The 13,320-nt window shown below is 52.0% G+C and overlaps 1 protein-coding gene across 1 annotated transcript in view; it reads left to right on the top strand.

The window, feature by feature from the left end:
• Positions 1-13,320, top strand: part of CPSF1 (cleavage and polyadenylation specific factor 1) — a 264,399-nt gene that overhangs the window by 108,787 nt on the left and 142,292 nt on the right. The gene's annotated exons all lie outside the window — the stretch shown is intronic.

Here is a 13,320-nt window from a genome sequence, read left to right as displayed (position 1 = left end):
CTGTATGTCAGGGAGGTGGGGCTGAGGGGTTGGGCTGTATGTCAGGGAGGTGGGGCTGAGGGGTTGGGCTGTATGTCAGGGAGGTGGGGCTGAGGGGTTGGGCTGTATGTCAGGGAGGTGGGGCTGAGGGGTTGGGCTGTAAGTCAGGGAGGTGGGGCTGAGGAGTTGGGCTGTATGTCAGGGAGGAGGGACTGAGGGGTTGGGCAGTATATCAGGGAGGTGGGGCTGAGGGGTTGGGCTGTATATCAGGGAGGTGGGGCTGAGGGGTTGGGCTGTATGTCAGGGAGGAGGGACAGAGGGGTTGGGCAGTATGTCAGGGAGGTGGGGCTGAGGGGTTGGGCAGTATGTCAGGGAGGTGGGGCTGAGGGGTTGGGCAGTACATCAGGGAGGTGGAGGTGAGGGGTTGGGCAGTATATCAGGGAGGTGGAGCTGAGGGGTTGGGCAGTACATCAGGGAGGTGGGGCTAGGGGTTGGGCAGTATATCAGGGAGGTGGAGGTGAGGGGTTGGGCTGTATATCAGGGAGGTGGGGGGTGAGGGGTTGGGCTGTATATCAGGGAGGTGGGGGGTGAGGGGTTGGGCTGTATATCAGGGAGCAGGGACTGAGGGGTTGGGCAGTACATCAGGGAGGTGGGGATGAGGGGTTGGGCAGTATATCAGGGAGGTGGGGCTGAGGGGCTGGGCTGTGTGGCATTGTATCAGGGAGGTGGGGCTGAGGGGTTGGGCAGTATATCAGGGAGGTGGGGCTGAGGGGTTGGGCAGTACATCAGGGAGGTGGGGCTGAGGGGCTGGGCTGTGTGTCAGGGAGGTGGGGCTGAGGGGCTGGGCTGTGTGTCAGGGAGGTGGGGCTGAGGGGGTTGGGCAGTATATCAGGGAGGTGGGGCTGGGGGTTGGGCAGTATATCAGGGAGGTGGGGTTGGGCAGTATATCAGGGAGGTGGGGCTGAGGGGTTGGGCTGTATGTCAGGGAGGTGGGGCTGAGGGGTTGGGCTGTATGTCAGGGAGGTGGGGCTGAAGGGTTGGGCAGTATATCAGGGAGGTGGGGCTGAGGGGTTGGGCAGTATGTCAGGGAGGTGGGACTGAGGGGTTGGGCAGTGTGTCAGGGTGGAGGCACTGAGAGGTTGGGCAGTGTGTCAGGGAGGTGGGGCTGAGGGGTTGGGCTGTATGTCAGGGAGGTGGGGCTGAGGGGGTTGGGCAGTATATCAGGGAGGTGGGGCTGAGGGGTTGGGCTGTATATCAGGGAGGTGGGGCTGAGGGGTTGGGCTGTATGTCAGGGAGGTGGGGCTGAAGGGTTGGGCTGTGTGGCAATGTATCAGTGAGGTGGGGCTGAGGGGTTGGGCAGTATATCAGGGAGGTGGGGCTGAGGGGGTTGGGGTGCATGTCAGGGAGGTGGGGCTGAGGGGTTGGGCTGTGTGGCAATGTATCAGGGAGGTGGGGCTGAGGGGTTGGGCAGTATATCAGGGAGGTGGGGCTGAGGGGTTGGGCAGTATATCAGTGAGGTGGGGCTGAGGGGTTGGGCTGTATGTCAGGGAGGTGGGGCTGAAGGGTTGGGCTGTGTGGCAATGTATCAGTGAGGTGGGGCTGAGGGGTTGGGCAGTATATCAGGGAGGTGGGGCTGAGGGGGTTGGGGTGTATGTCAGGGAGGTGGGGCTGAGGGGTTGGGCTGTGTGGCAATGTATCAGGGAGGTGGGGCTGAGGGGTTGGGCAGTATATCAGGGAGGTGGGGCTGAGGGGTTGGGCAGTATATCAGGGAGGCGGTGCTGAGGGGGTTGGGCTGTATGTCAGGGAGGTGGGGCTGAAGGGTTGGGTTGTGTGGCAATGTATCAGGGAGGTGGGGCTGAGGGGTTGGGCAGTATATCAGGGAGGAGGGGCTGAGGGGTTGGGCAGTATATCAGGAGGTGGGGCTGAGGGCTTGGGCTGTATGTCAGGGAGGTGGGGCTGAGGGGTTGGGCTGTGGCAATGTATTAGAGAGGTGGGGCTGAGGAGTTGGGCTGTATGTCAGGGAGGAGGGACTGAGGGGTTGGGCAATGTGTCAGGGAGGAGGGACTGAGGGGTTGCGCAGTATGTCAGGGAGGTGGGGCTGAGGAGTTGGGCTGTATGTCAGGGAGGAGGGACTGAGGGGTTGGGCAGTATATCAGGGAGGTGGGGGTGAGGGGTTGGGCAGTATGTCAGGGAGGTGGGGCTGAGGAGTTGGGCTGTATGTCAGGGAGGAGGGACTGAGGGGTTGGGCAGTATATCAGGGAGGTGGGGCTGAGGGGTTGGGCTGTATATCAGGGAGGTGGGGCTGAGGGGTTGGGCTGTATGTCAGGGAGGAGGGACAGAGGGGTTGGGCAGTATGTCAGGGAGGTGGGGCTGAGGGGTTGGGCAGTATGTCAGGGAGGTGGGGCTGAAGGGTTGGGCAGTACATCAGGGAGGTGGAGGTGAGGGGTTGGGCAGTATATCAGGGAGGTGGAGCTGAGGGGTTGGGCAGTACATCAGGGAGGTGGGGCTAGGGGTTGGGCAGTATATCAGGGAGGTGGAGGTGAGGGGTTGGGCTGTATATCAGGGAGGTGGGGGGTGAGGGGTTGGGCTGTATATCAGGGAGGTGGGGGGTGAGGGGTTGGGCTGTATATCAGGGAGCAGGGACTGAGGGGTTGGGCAGTACATCAGGGAGGTGGGGATGAGGGGTTGGGCAGTATATCAGGGAGGTGGGGCTGAGGGGCTGGGCTGTGTGGCATTGTATCAGGGAGGTGGGGCTGAGGGGTTGGGCAGTATATCAGGGAGGTGGGGCTGAGGGGTTGGGCAGTACATCAGGGAGGTGGGGCTGAGGGGCTGGGCTGTGTGTCAGGGAGGTGGGGCTGAGGGGCTGGGCTGTGTGTCAGGGAGGTGGGGCTGAGGGGGTTGGGCAGTATATCAGGGAGGTGGGGCTGGGGGTTGGGCAGTATATCAGGGAGGTGGGGTTGGGCAGTATATCAGGGAGGTGGGGCTGAGGGGTTGGGCTGTATGTCAGGGAGGTGGGGCTGAGGGGTTGGGCTGTATGTCAGGGAGGTGGGGCTGAAGGGTTGGGCAGTATATCAGGGAGGTGGGGCTGAGGGGTTGGGCAGTATGTCAGGGAGGTGGGACTGAGGGGTTGGGCAGTGTGTCAGGGTGGAGGCACTGAGAGGTTGGGCAGTGTGTCAGGGAGGTGGGGCTGAGGGGTTGGGCTGTATGTCAGGGAGGTGGGGCTGAGGGGGTTGGGCAGTATATCAGGGAGGTGGGGCTGAGGGGTTGGGCTGTATATCAGGGAGGTGGGGCTGAGGGGTTGGGCTGTATGTCAGGGAGGTGGGGCTGAAGGGTTGGGCTGTGTGGCAATGTATCAGTGAGGTGGGGCTGAGGGGTTGGGCAGTATATCAGGGAGGTGGGGCTGAGGGGGTTGGGGTGCATGTCAGGGAGGTGGGGCTGAGGGGTTGGGCTGTGTGGCAATGTATCAGGGAGGTGGGGCTGAGGGGTTGGGCAGTATATCAGGGAGGTGGGGCTGAGGGGTTGGGCAGTATATCAGTGAGGTGGGGCTGAGGGGTTGGGCTGTATGTCAGGGAGGTGGGGCTGAAGGGTTGGGCTGTGTGGCAATGTATCAGTGAGGTGGGGCTGAGGGGTTGGGCAGTATATCAGGGAGGTGGGGCTGAGGGGGTTGGGGTGTATGTCAGGGAGGTGGGGCTGAGGGGTTGGGCTGTGTGGCAATGTATCAGGGAGGTGGGGCTGAGGGGTTGGGCAGTATATCAGGGAGGTGGGGCTGAGGGGTTGGGCAGTATATCAGGGAGGCGGTGCTGAGGGGGTTGGGCTGTATGTCAGGGAGGTGGGGCTGAAGGGTTGGGTTGTGTGGCAATGTATCAGGGAGGTGGGGCTGAGGGGTTGGGCAGTATATCAGGGAGGAGGGGCTGAGGGGTTGGGCAGTATATCAGGAGGTGGGGCTGAGGGCTTGGGCTGTATGTCAGGGAGGTGGGGCTGAGGGGTTGGGCTGTGGCAATGTATTAGAGAGGTGGGGCTGAGGAGTTGGGCTGTATGTCAGGGAGGAGGGACTGAGGGGTTGGGCAATGTGTCAGGGAGGAGGGACTGAGGGGTTGCGCAGTATGTCAGGGAGGTGGGGCTGAGGAGTTGGGCTGTATGTCAGGGAGGAGGGACTGAGGGGTTGGGCAGTATATCAGGGAGGTGGGGGTGAGGGGTTGGGCAGTATGTCAGGGAGGTGGGGCTGAGGAGTTGGGCTGTATGTCAGGGAGGAGGGACTGAGGGGTTGGGCAGTATATCAGGGAGGTGGGGCTGAGGGGTTGGGCTGTATATCAGGGAGGTGGGGCTGAGGGGTTGGGCTGTATGTCAGGGAGGAGGGACAGAGGGGTTGGGCAGTATGTCAGGGAGGTGGGGCTGAGGGGTTGGGCTGTATGTCAGGGAGGAGGGACTGAGGGGTTGGGCAGTACATCAGGGAGGTGGGGCTGAGGGGTTGGGCAGTACATCAGGGAGGTGGGGCTGAGGGGTTGGGCAGTACATCAGGGAGGTGGAGCTGAGGGGTTGGGCAGTATATCAGGGAGGTGGAGCTGAGGGGTTGGGCAGTACATCAGGGAGGTGGGGCTAGGGGTTGGGCAGTATATCAGGGAGGTGGAGGTGAGGGGTTGGGCTGTATATCAGGGAGGTGAGGGGTTGGGCTGTATATCAGGGAGCAGGGACTGAGGGGTTGGGCAGTACATCAGGGAGGTGGGGATGAGGGGTTGGGCAGTATATCAGGGAGGTGGGGGTGAGGGGTTGGGCAGTATATCAGGGAGGTGGGGGTGAGGGGTTGGGCAGTACATCAAGGAGGTGGGACTGAGGTCTTTGTCAGTGTTTCTGTGTGTCTGCCTGGAGACTGTGTGTTTAAATTAGTTTTAAGTGTAGTTTGTGTTTTATAGGCATCATAATTATGTTCCTACCAATAGAATGGTGTTTAGAACCTAAAATCGTCTGTTTTTAATAGTCAATTTATTTGGGGATTTTTCAGCCGGTTTTGTATTTTATATTTAGTCTATTTCCAATACGACTGTTAGAAAATGACGGGATCCTGTAGTGGCAAAGTATTTGGTCGATGGTCGATTTTGGTCGGGATTCGATTTTATAGTCGATTTTTTTCTTTAGTAAATTCCCGATTTGCAAATCACACAGAAAATCACCTATAAACCTACCAAACAGCCCAAATTGACCTTTAATATGACCTAAATATAACCCTTAATGGGTATTTGCCAGGGACATGGTGCCTCTATTGCTGCCTCTCAGGTGTGGGACAATGGGTTATTTTCTAATCTGGTGTCTGTCTGTGTGAAGTTTGTATGTTCTTCATGTGTTGGCATGTTTTCCTGTAGACTGGAAGCTCTGCTTGTACTATATAATAAAGTAATTTTGCATATAAAGCTTCGTGTTTCTCTCCTAGGCAGCCATTGTTTTGGCTCTGGAAACACCATGGGGCATAGGGTACGCTGTAGGGAGCCTCGGTATACTGGTGGCTGCCTGCAAATAGCTGTTGTAATTATTTCCTTTTAGGGGTTATTTTTCTTTACTTCCTTTTTTCTACTTTCGGAGGCTTCCCTTAGCTTGTCAGGGGGTCATGTCGTCACTTGGTTCTATACCTTCTGCTCTTCCTTTTCTCTATGCCTGGGAAGGAGAATACGTCCAGGGGCCGACCTGAAAAACAGGGTGCAGTAGCAATTTATCCTGCCCACCGCATATACCAGGTCTGTGCACCAGAAGGGTGTGGATTAAAAGATCCACAATAAAAAGGTTGTTGGTGTCTAGGTAGACACCGACTGGTAGACAGGCAGTAGAGATCGACAGGTAGAAAAGGTTGACATTGAAATGGTCGACACATTTTTTGTTTTCTAACCCTAATTTTTACCCTAACCCTCCCCTTGGTGCCTAACCCTAATTCTCCGGTAGATGCCTAACCCTAATCATCCGGTAGATGCCTAACACTAATCCTCCTGTAAGCGCAAAACCCTAACCTTCCCTTCTACAGCCTAACCTTATAAAAAAAAAAAAGTTGCCAATTTTTGGGTCGACCTTTCAACCATGTAGACCTTTTGTACATGTCGACCTTTGTACCTGTAGACCTCTTCTCTGTCTACCATTTGGTGTCTACTTAAACACTGTCAACATTTTTATTGTAGATCTATTGTTTGGAACCGGGACCAGTGTGTGATTTGTTGGGCCAGCCACTGCTCTTGACCATGTGTGCCCCTAGCACCGTTGCAGAGTCAGTCTATATTTGTATCCTCACCCAGGCATCTTCCTGCAACCATAGAGAGGCATTGGGAGCCCCCGACTCCCCTAATGCTTAGTAGCAGGGTCTGCGGTCCCCTCTGCTGCTTATGGCAAATTGCACAGGGCTTGACACGTTCAGTGCAGGGACCAGTCCAGGTCTCATCCTTTCTCAGGAGGATGTTGGGTTCTACCTCTGTCTCAGATTCAGTAGCAACATCTATCTGTCCTCTGGTCCTCTCTGGTTTCTCCATCGGACCTCTTTACCGAAGTTAAGTGCCTAACAGCGTCTAATAGAGAATTGCCTTTGCTTGCTGGGGTGGATCCTGGTAATACGCAGTTGGTGCAGTCAGACAGTGCTGCACATTTAGGAAGGAAAGGAGCCAGAGGTTCCAGGTATGTTGTACTTAAAGAGGATTAGTTCTTTTCCTCCTCAGTTTGAGGGTCTTTAGTGTGAGACGTGGGTTTGCCCTGACCATAAGTCTCCAGAAGATTGCATTCATTTAAATTGCTACCTGCGGATGAGGGGTGTTGTCTTAAGGTAGATTTCCCCATCACTCAGCTGATTAAGACTTCTACCATTCCTATGCTCACTGGAGATTATCTTCGGGATAGCACTGATATAGAATCCACCTTGAACTCCAACTTTCAAGGCGTTTCGCTCAGTCCTTGTTGTCCAACACCTGGGGATATAATGCGGTAAAGTGGCGGGCTGATCATCTGGAGTAAGTCTCAAGTTATAATCTGTCTGCCTGGGACTAGCTACCATGGATGCGCAGGCCTCATAGGGGTGCAAAATTCTGCCTCAGTGGTTGCAGCACCCGCCGTGGATCCAATCATAGCAGGTTGACATAGAATCCAAGAGTTTGTTCCTAAAACTAGGGGCCCCTCTTTTTGCCTAGACAAAACAAGGAGCCAGACTACATCGCATGGCCAGCACCCACGTGATAGGGTCAAGAAATAAGCAGTCCCATGTCCAGCTCCCAAACCTACAAACAAACTATCAAAATTACATCACCTTGCCCTCCAAAGTACCCACATGATGGGAGTTTGTCCGTTATCAATTATGCCAAATCCAATCAGAATCCATTGCTGAGGATGCTCTTTGGCACCCAGCAATACCGTGTTTTTTTCCAGAGCATAAGATCTTCTTCCATGGCCTTGTCAGGACTCTACTTGCAAAAAGATTGTTGTAATTTTTGCAGGAACAAATCTCACGGTCTACCTGGTGCATCTTGCTTCTTTGATGGTTGCAGGCCAACAACCTGAGCAATAATCAACTGTTCACCATTTGGGATAGGACTCTGGTAAGCACAGATGGCAGTCCTGAATCTAAGGGTTTTAGACTAAGGAGTCCACACGCCCGATAAATGTCCTCTAGCTCAAGGCAGCTTTTAATCCCCTAACCCAGTGGTTCCCAAACTTTTTTGAATCACAGCGCCCTAGAGTATCAGCATTGTTTTCACAGCACCCCTTAACCAAAAGTTTGTTATTGAGAAATTCAGAAAAAAAAGTAGTAAAGTGAAGTAAATTGTGCCTACTAGTCATCCTATGGGTCAGTTATGTGGTGATGGACAGGTTTGCACTTCTGTTTGTCCACATATTTACATTACATTGATCATCAATAATTTGATTTAGTGCTGAACCACCTACCTGAGGCACTCCTGCAAGTGTCCTGAGGCACCCCAGGGTGCCACGGCGCACAGTTTGGGAACCACTGCCCTAACCAAAGCTCCATTCTTGCTACAGCAACATTCAGTAAAGATACGAGCGGACAGTGCCATGGCCGTGGCATATCTGATCCAAAGCCATGAGGGAAATTTGCTGATTTATACTGTGGGCCAAGCGAAATGTTCTGGCTTTTGCAGCAGTGTTAATTCCTTGCTTTGACAACTGGGATGCTGACTTTTCAGAAACGAGGACCTGCATCCCATAGAGGGTTCTCCACCCACCTGCTGGACTAATGATGTACCTAAGACATCAATGTAATTGTGTTCCGGCTTAAGCACAGGTGGAGAACTACTGCTCCTTGACCAGGGATTCTGGGACGATGTGGATCGACACTGTGACCGTTCCCTGGCACTATGCTCTTCTTTACCTGTTATCTCCAGTAGCCACGCTCAAGAAGGTAAGAGGAGGCCCCCGCTTTATTTCAGTGGTTGCGAACTTCTTCTAAGCATGATAAAGTCTCCTCCGTAGCAACTACTGTAGCTTTACCTCATTTGGTTATTGAAGCCGCAATTTTAAGTGTTTTCCAATAATATCATCCAGGCAATGTTCAAAGTGAGGAAACTAGTTTCCTCGAGGTTTTATAATCTGGTCTGGAAACACTATATGTTTTGGTGTGAGCAGAAGGGAGTTTCTTGAATTATTCAGGTCCAGGTCTTGTCGGTTTTCTTCCAAAGGATGCTGGTATGATCAGAGGTCCAGACATTCCTACAGGGTGCACTGCATTCCAACCTTATTTTATTTCACCAGTAGTACTTTGGGATCTTAATCTGTTGCTCAGGACCTTGCAACGCTCTCCATTTGAGCTCATGGACTTGTTGGATATAAAATATCTAGCGATATCCTCAGTGAGGAGAATTTTAGAAAGCTGTCTCCTGCTGGTTGCTTTTCCTGATTTTCCATGAGAACAGTGCTGACCTGATTACTAAACTAAAGGTAGTTTCCAGATTCCACATGAATCCTCAGGATAAAGAAGGGTCTCTCCAATCCTTCTGTGTTGTCCAAGTGCTTAAGACCTACATCTGCAGGAACAAATAGGTATGCAAGATGAACAGTCTTTCTCCTTTGCACCTACCAGGTGCTTCATGAGTGCCAATACACATTGTCTCTGCTGAGCAGACCTGAACAGTGACCACCTGGTCTACCATGCACATTCTCATCAAATTCTATTGATTTTACACCATGTCGGTCCCTTGGAACGTCAACCTGCTCTACCTGTTACTTCTGTTAGAGATGCTCCCACTGGTCCTCAAGAAGGTAAAAAGAGAAGGCGTTCCAATGATTCTGGCAGCACCAGACTGGCCCAGATAATATTGGTATACGAATGTTCTAAGCATGGCATAGAGCGCAGCATTGTGCTATCTCTAAGACCAAATAAGTGAAGGCCCTTTTCATCGCCAGATTTTTCATTGGAAAGAATCTCTGCTTTTTGAAGTTCCAGGTCACATCATCTTACAGAGAGTGATGTATGTTCAGCCACCATGCATCCCCCAGATAGCTCCCTTGGATCTCAAGCTGGTGGTCACTGTTTTGATGAATCTTCATATAGAGATGGTGGACTTGAAATTGCTAGAAGGTTGCCTTTCTGTTAATTATATTCTCTGGAGACTTTCGGTGCTGGTGGCTTGATCTTGTCTGTTCCCCTTTCCTCATCTCCCATACAGACAGGGTTTTGCTTGGAACCAAAGTTTTCTTTCAGACAAATGTAGTCTCTAGGTACTATTTGAAACAGGACATTGTTATTCTGGCCTTGGAGCACGATATGTCTCCAGGCTGCGTTCTCTGGATGTTGTCATTGCATTCCATAGGAATTAGAACTTACTCGGGACAAATGAGCTGTTGGCTTTTTTCTGATGCCCATAAGAGTGATTGACCTTCTTCCAAACAAACCATTCCACTTGCATTAAAATCTAGATTCACCAGACTTACTTCCGGGCACTACAGCCTGGTCTTGGTGTGAGGGCGCATTCTACTAGACCATTATCTTATTTTGCTGAGTACTTTGCTGTGTAGCCAACTGGTCTTCGTTGAACACTTTTTCCAAAATTTACATGTTTAATACTTATGCATCCAAAGATGTCTGGTTTGGATATCAGGTGCCGCGCACCATGGATTCTGAGCGTACCCTCCCTTAGGGGCAGCTTTATGAAGTCCCCTTGCTTTTCTAGTGGCTTCCAATGGCTCCCGGGGGGAAATAGATTTTTGCACTTTCTCAAAGTTCATTGAAAGTAAAGTGCTGCTCCATGCAGTAGGGAAGGGGGTGGTATATATAAAGGAGGGGGCACATATCTGTAAGAAAGTAAAGTGCTGCTCCCTGCAGTAGGGAAAGGGGTGTATAGATAGAGGGGGCACATATATGTAAGAAAGTAAAGTGCTGCTCCCTGCAGTAGGGAAGGGGGTGGTATATATAAAGGAGGGGGCACATATCTGTAAGAAAGTAGTGCTGCTCCCTGCAGTAGGGAAGGGGGTGGTATATATAGAGGGGGGGGGCACATATCTGTAAGAAAGTAAAGTGCTGATCGCTGCAGTAGGGAAGGGGGTGGTATATATAGAGGGGGGGGCACATATCTGTATGAAAGTAAAGTGCTGCTCCCTGCAGTAGGGAAGGGGGTGGTATAGATAGAGGTGGGGGGGCACATATATGTAAGAAAGTAAAGTGCTGCTGCCTGCAGTAGGGAAGGGGGTGGTATATATAGAGGGGGGGGGGCACATATCTGTAAGAAAGTAAAGTGCTGCTCCCTGCAGTAGGGAAGGGGGTGGTATATATAGAGGGGGGGGCACATATCTGTAAGAAAGTAAAGTGCTGCTCCCTGCAGTAGGGAAGGGGGTGGTATATATAAAGGAGGGGGCACATATCTGTAAGAAAGTAGTGCTGCTCCCTGCAGTAGGGAAGGGAGTGGTATATATAGAGGGGGGGGCACATATCTGTAAGAAAGTAAAGTGCTGCTCCCTGCACTAGGGAAGGGGGTGGTATAGATAGTGGGGGGGGCACATATCTGTAAGAAAGTAAAGTGCTGCTCCCTGCAGTAGGGAAGGGGGTGGTATATATAGAGGGGGAGGCACATATCTGTAAGAAAGTAAAGTGCTGCTCCCTGCAGTAGGGAAGGGGGTGGTATATATAGAGGGGGGGCACATATCTGTAAGAAAGTAAAGTGCTGCTACCTGCAGTAGGGAAGGGGGTGGTATATATAGATAGAGGGGGCACATATCTGTAAGAAAGTAAAGTGCTGCTCCCTGCAGTAGGGAAGGGGGTGGTATAGATAGAGGGGGGGGCACATATCTGTAAGAAAGTAAAGTGCTGCTCCCTGTAGTAGGGAAGGGGGTGGTATATATAGAGGGGGGGGGGGGGCACATATCTGTAAGAAAGTAAAGTGCTGCTCCCTGCAGTAGGGAAGGGGGTGTATAGATAGAGGGGGCACATATCTGTAAGAAAGTAAAGTGCTGCTCCCTGCAGTAGGGATGGGGGTGGTATATATAGCGGGGGGGGGGGCACATATCTGTAAGAAAGTAAAGTGCTGCTCCCTGCAGTAGGGAAGGGGGTGGTATATATAGAGGGGGGGGGGCACATATCTGTAAGAAAGTAAAGTGCTGCTCCCTGCAGTAGGGAAGGGGGTGTATAGATAGAGGGGGCACATATCTGTAAGAAAGTAAAGTGCTGCTCCCTGCAGTAGGGATGGGGGTGGTATATATAGAGGGGGGGGGGCACATATCTGTAAGAAAGTAAAGTGCTGCTCCCTGCAGTAGGGAAGGGGATGGTATATATAGAGGGGGAGGGGCACATATCTGTAAGAAAGTAAAGTGCTGCTCCCTGCAGTAGGGAAGAGGGTGGTATATATAGAGGGGGAGGGGCACATATCTGTAAGAAAGTAAAGTGCTGCTCCCTGCAGTAGGGAATGTATAGATAGAGGGGGCACATATCTGTAAGAAAGTAAAGTGCTGCTCCCTGCAGTAGGGATGGGGGTGGTATATATAGAGGGGGGGGCACATATCTGTAAGAAAGTAAAGTGCTGCTCCCTGCAGTAGGGAAAGGGGTGTATAGATAGAGGGGGCACATATATGTAAGAAAGTAAAGTGCTGCTCCCTGCAGTAGGGAAGGGGGTGGTATAGATAGAGGGGGAGGGGCACATATATGTAAGAAAGTAAAGTGCTGCTGCCTGCAGTAGGGAAAGGGGTGTATAGATAGAGGGGGCACATATATGTAAGAAAGTAAAGTGCTGCTGCCTGCAGTAGGGAAGGGGGTGGTATATATAGAGGGGGGGCACATATCTGTAAGAAAGTAAAGTGCTGCTCCCTGCAGTAGGGAAGGGGGTGGTATATATAGAGGGGGGGGCACATATCTGTAAGAAAGTAAAGTGCTGCTCCCTGCAGTAGGGAAGGGGGTGGTATATATAAAGGAGGGGGCACATATCTGTAAGAAAGTAGTGCTGCTCCCTGCAGTAGGGAAGGGGGTGGTATATATAGAGGGGGGGGCACATATCTGTAAGAAAGTAAAGTGCTGATCGCTGCAGTAGGGAAGGGGGTGGTATATATAGAGGGGGGGGCACATATATGTATGAAAGTAAAGTGCTGCTCCCTGCAGTAGGGAAGGGGGTGGTATATATAGAGGGGGGGGGCACATATCTGTAAGAAAGTAAAGTGCTGCTCCCTGCAGTAGGGAAGGGGGTGGTATATATAGAGGAGGGGGCACATATCTGTAAGAAAGTAAAGTGCTGCTCCCTGCACTAGGGAAGGGGGTGGTATAGATAGTGGGGGGGGCACATATCTGTAAGAAAGTAAAGTGCTGCTCCCTGCAGTAGGGAAGGGGGTGGTATATATAGAGGGGGAGGCACATATCTGTAAGAAAGTAAAGTGCTGCTCCCTTCAGTAGGGAAGGGGGTGGTATATATAGAGGGGGGGCACATATCTGTAAGAAAGTAAAGTGCTGCTACCTGCAGTAGGGAAGGGGGTGGTATATATAGATAGAGGGGGCACATATCTGTAAGAAAGTAAAGTGCTGCTCCCTGCAGTAGGGAAGGGGGTGGTATATATAGAGGAGGGGGCACATATCTGTAAGAAAGTAAAGTGCTGCTCCCTGCACTAGGGAAGGGGGTGGTATAGATAGTGGGGGGGGCACATATCTGTAAGAAAGTAAAGTGCTGCTCCCTGCAGTAGGGAAGGGGGTGGTATATATAGAGGGGGAGGCACATATCTGTAAGAAAGTAAAGTGCTGCTCCCTGCAGTAGGGAAGGGGGTGGTATATATAGAGGGGGGGCACATATCTGTAAGAAAGTAAAGTGCTGCTACCTGCAGTAGGGAAGGGGGTGGTATATATAGATAGAGGGGGCACATATCTGTAAGAAAGTAAAGTGCTGCTCCCTGCAGTAG

This window comes from Taudactylus pleione, unplaced genomic scaffold (genome assembly GCF_031769625.1).
Source record: "Taudactylus pleione unplaced genomic scaffold, aTauple2 ptg000863l, whole genome shotgun sequence".
In the NCBI taxonomy this organism is placed as follows: Eukaryota; Metazoa; Chordata; class Amphibia; order Anura; family Myobatrachidae; genus Taudactylus; species Taudactylus pleione.
The sequence above is the reverse complement of the archived record's forward strand: the minus strand, read 5'-3'. Positions and strand labels throughout refer to the sequence as shown.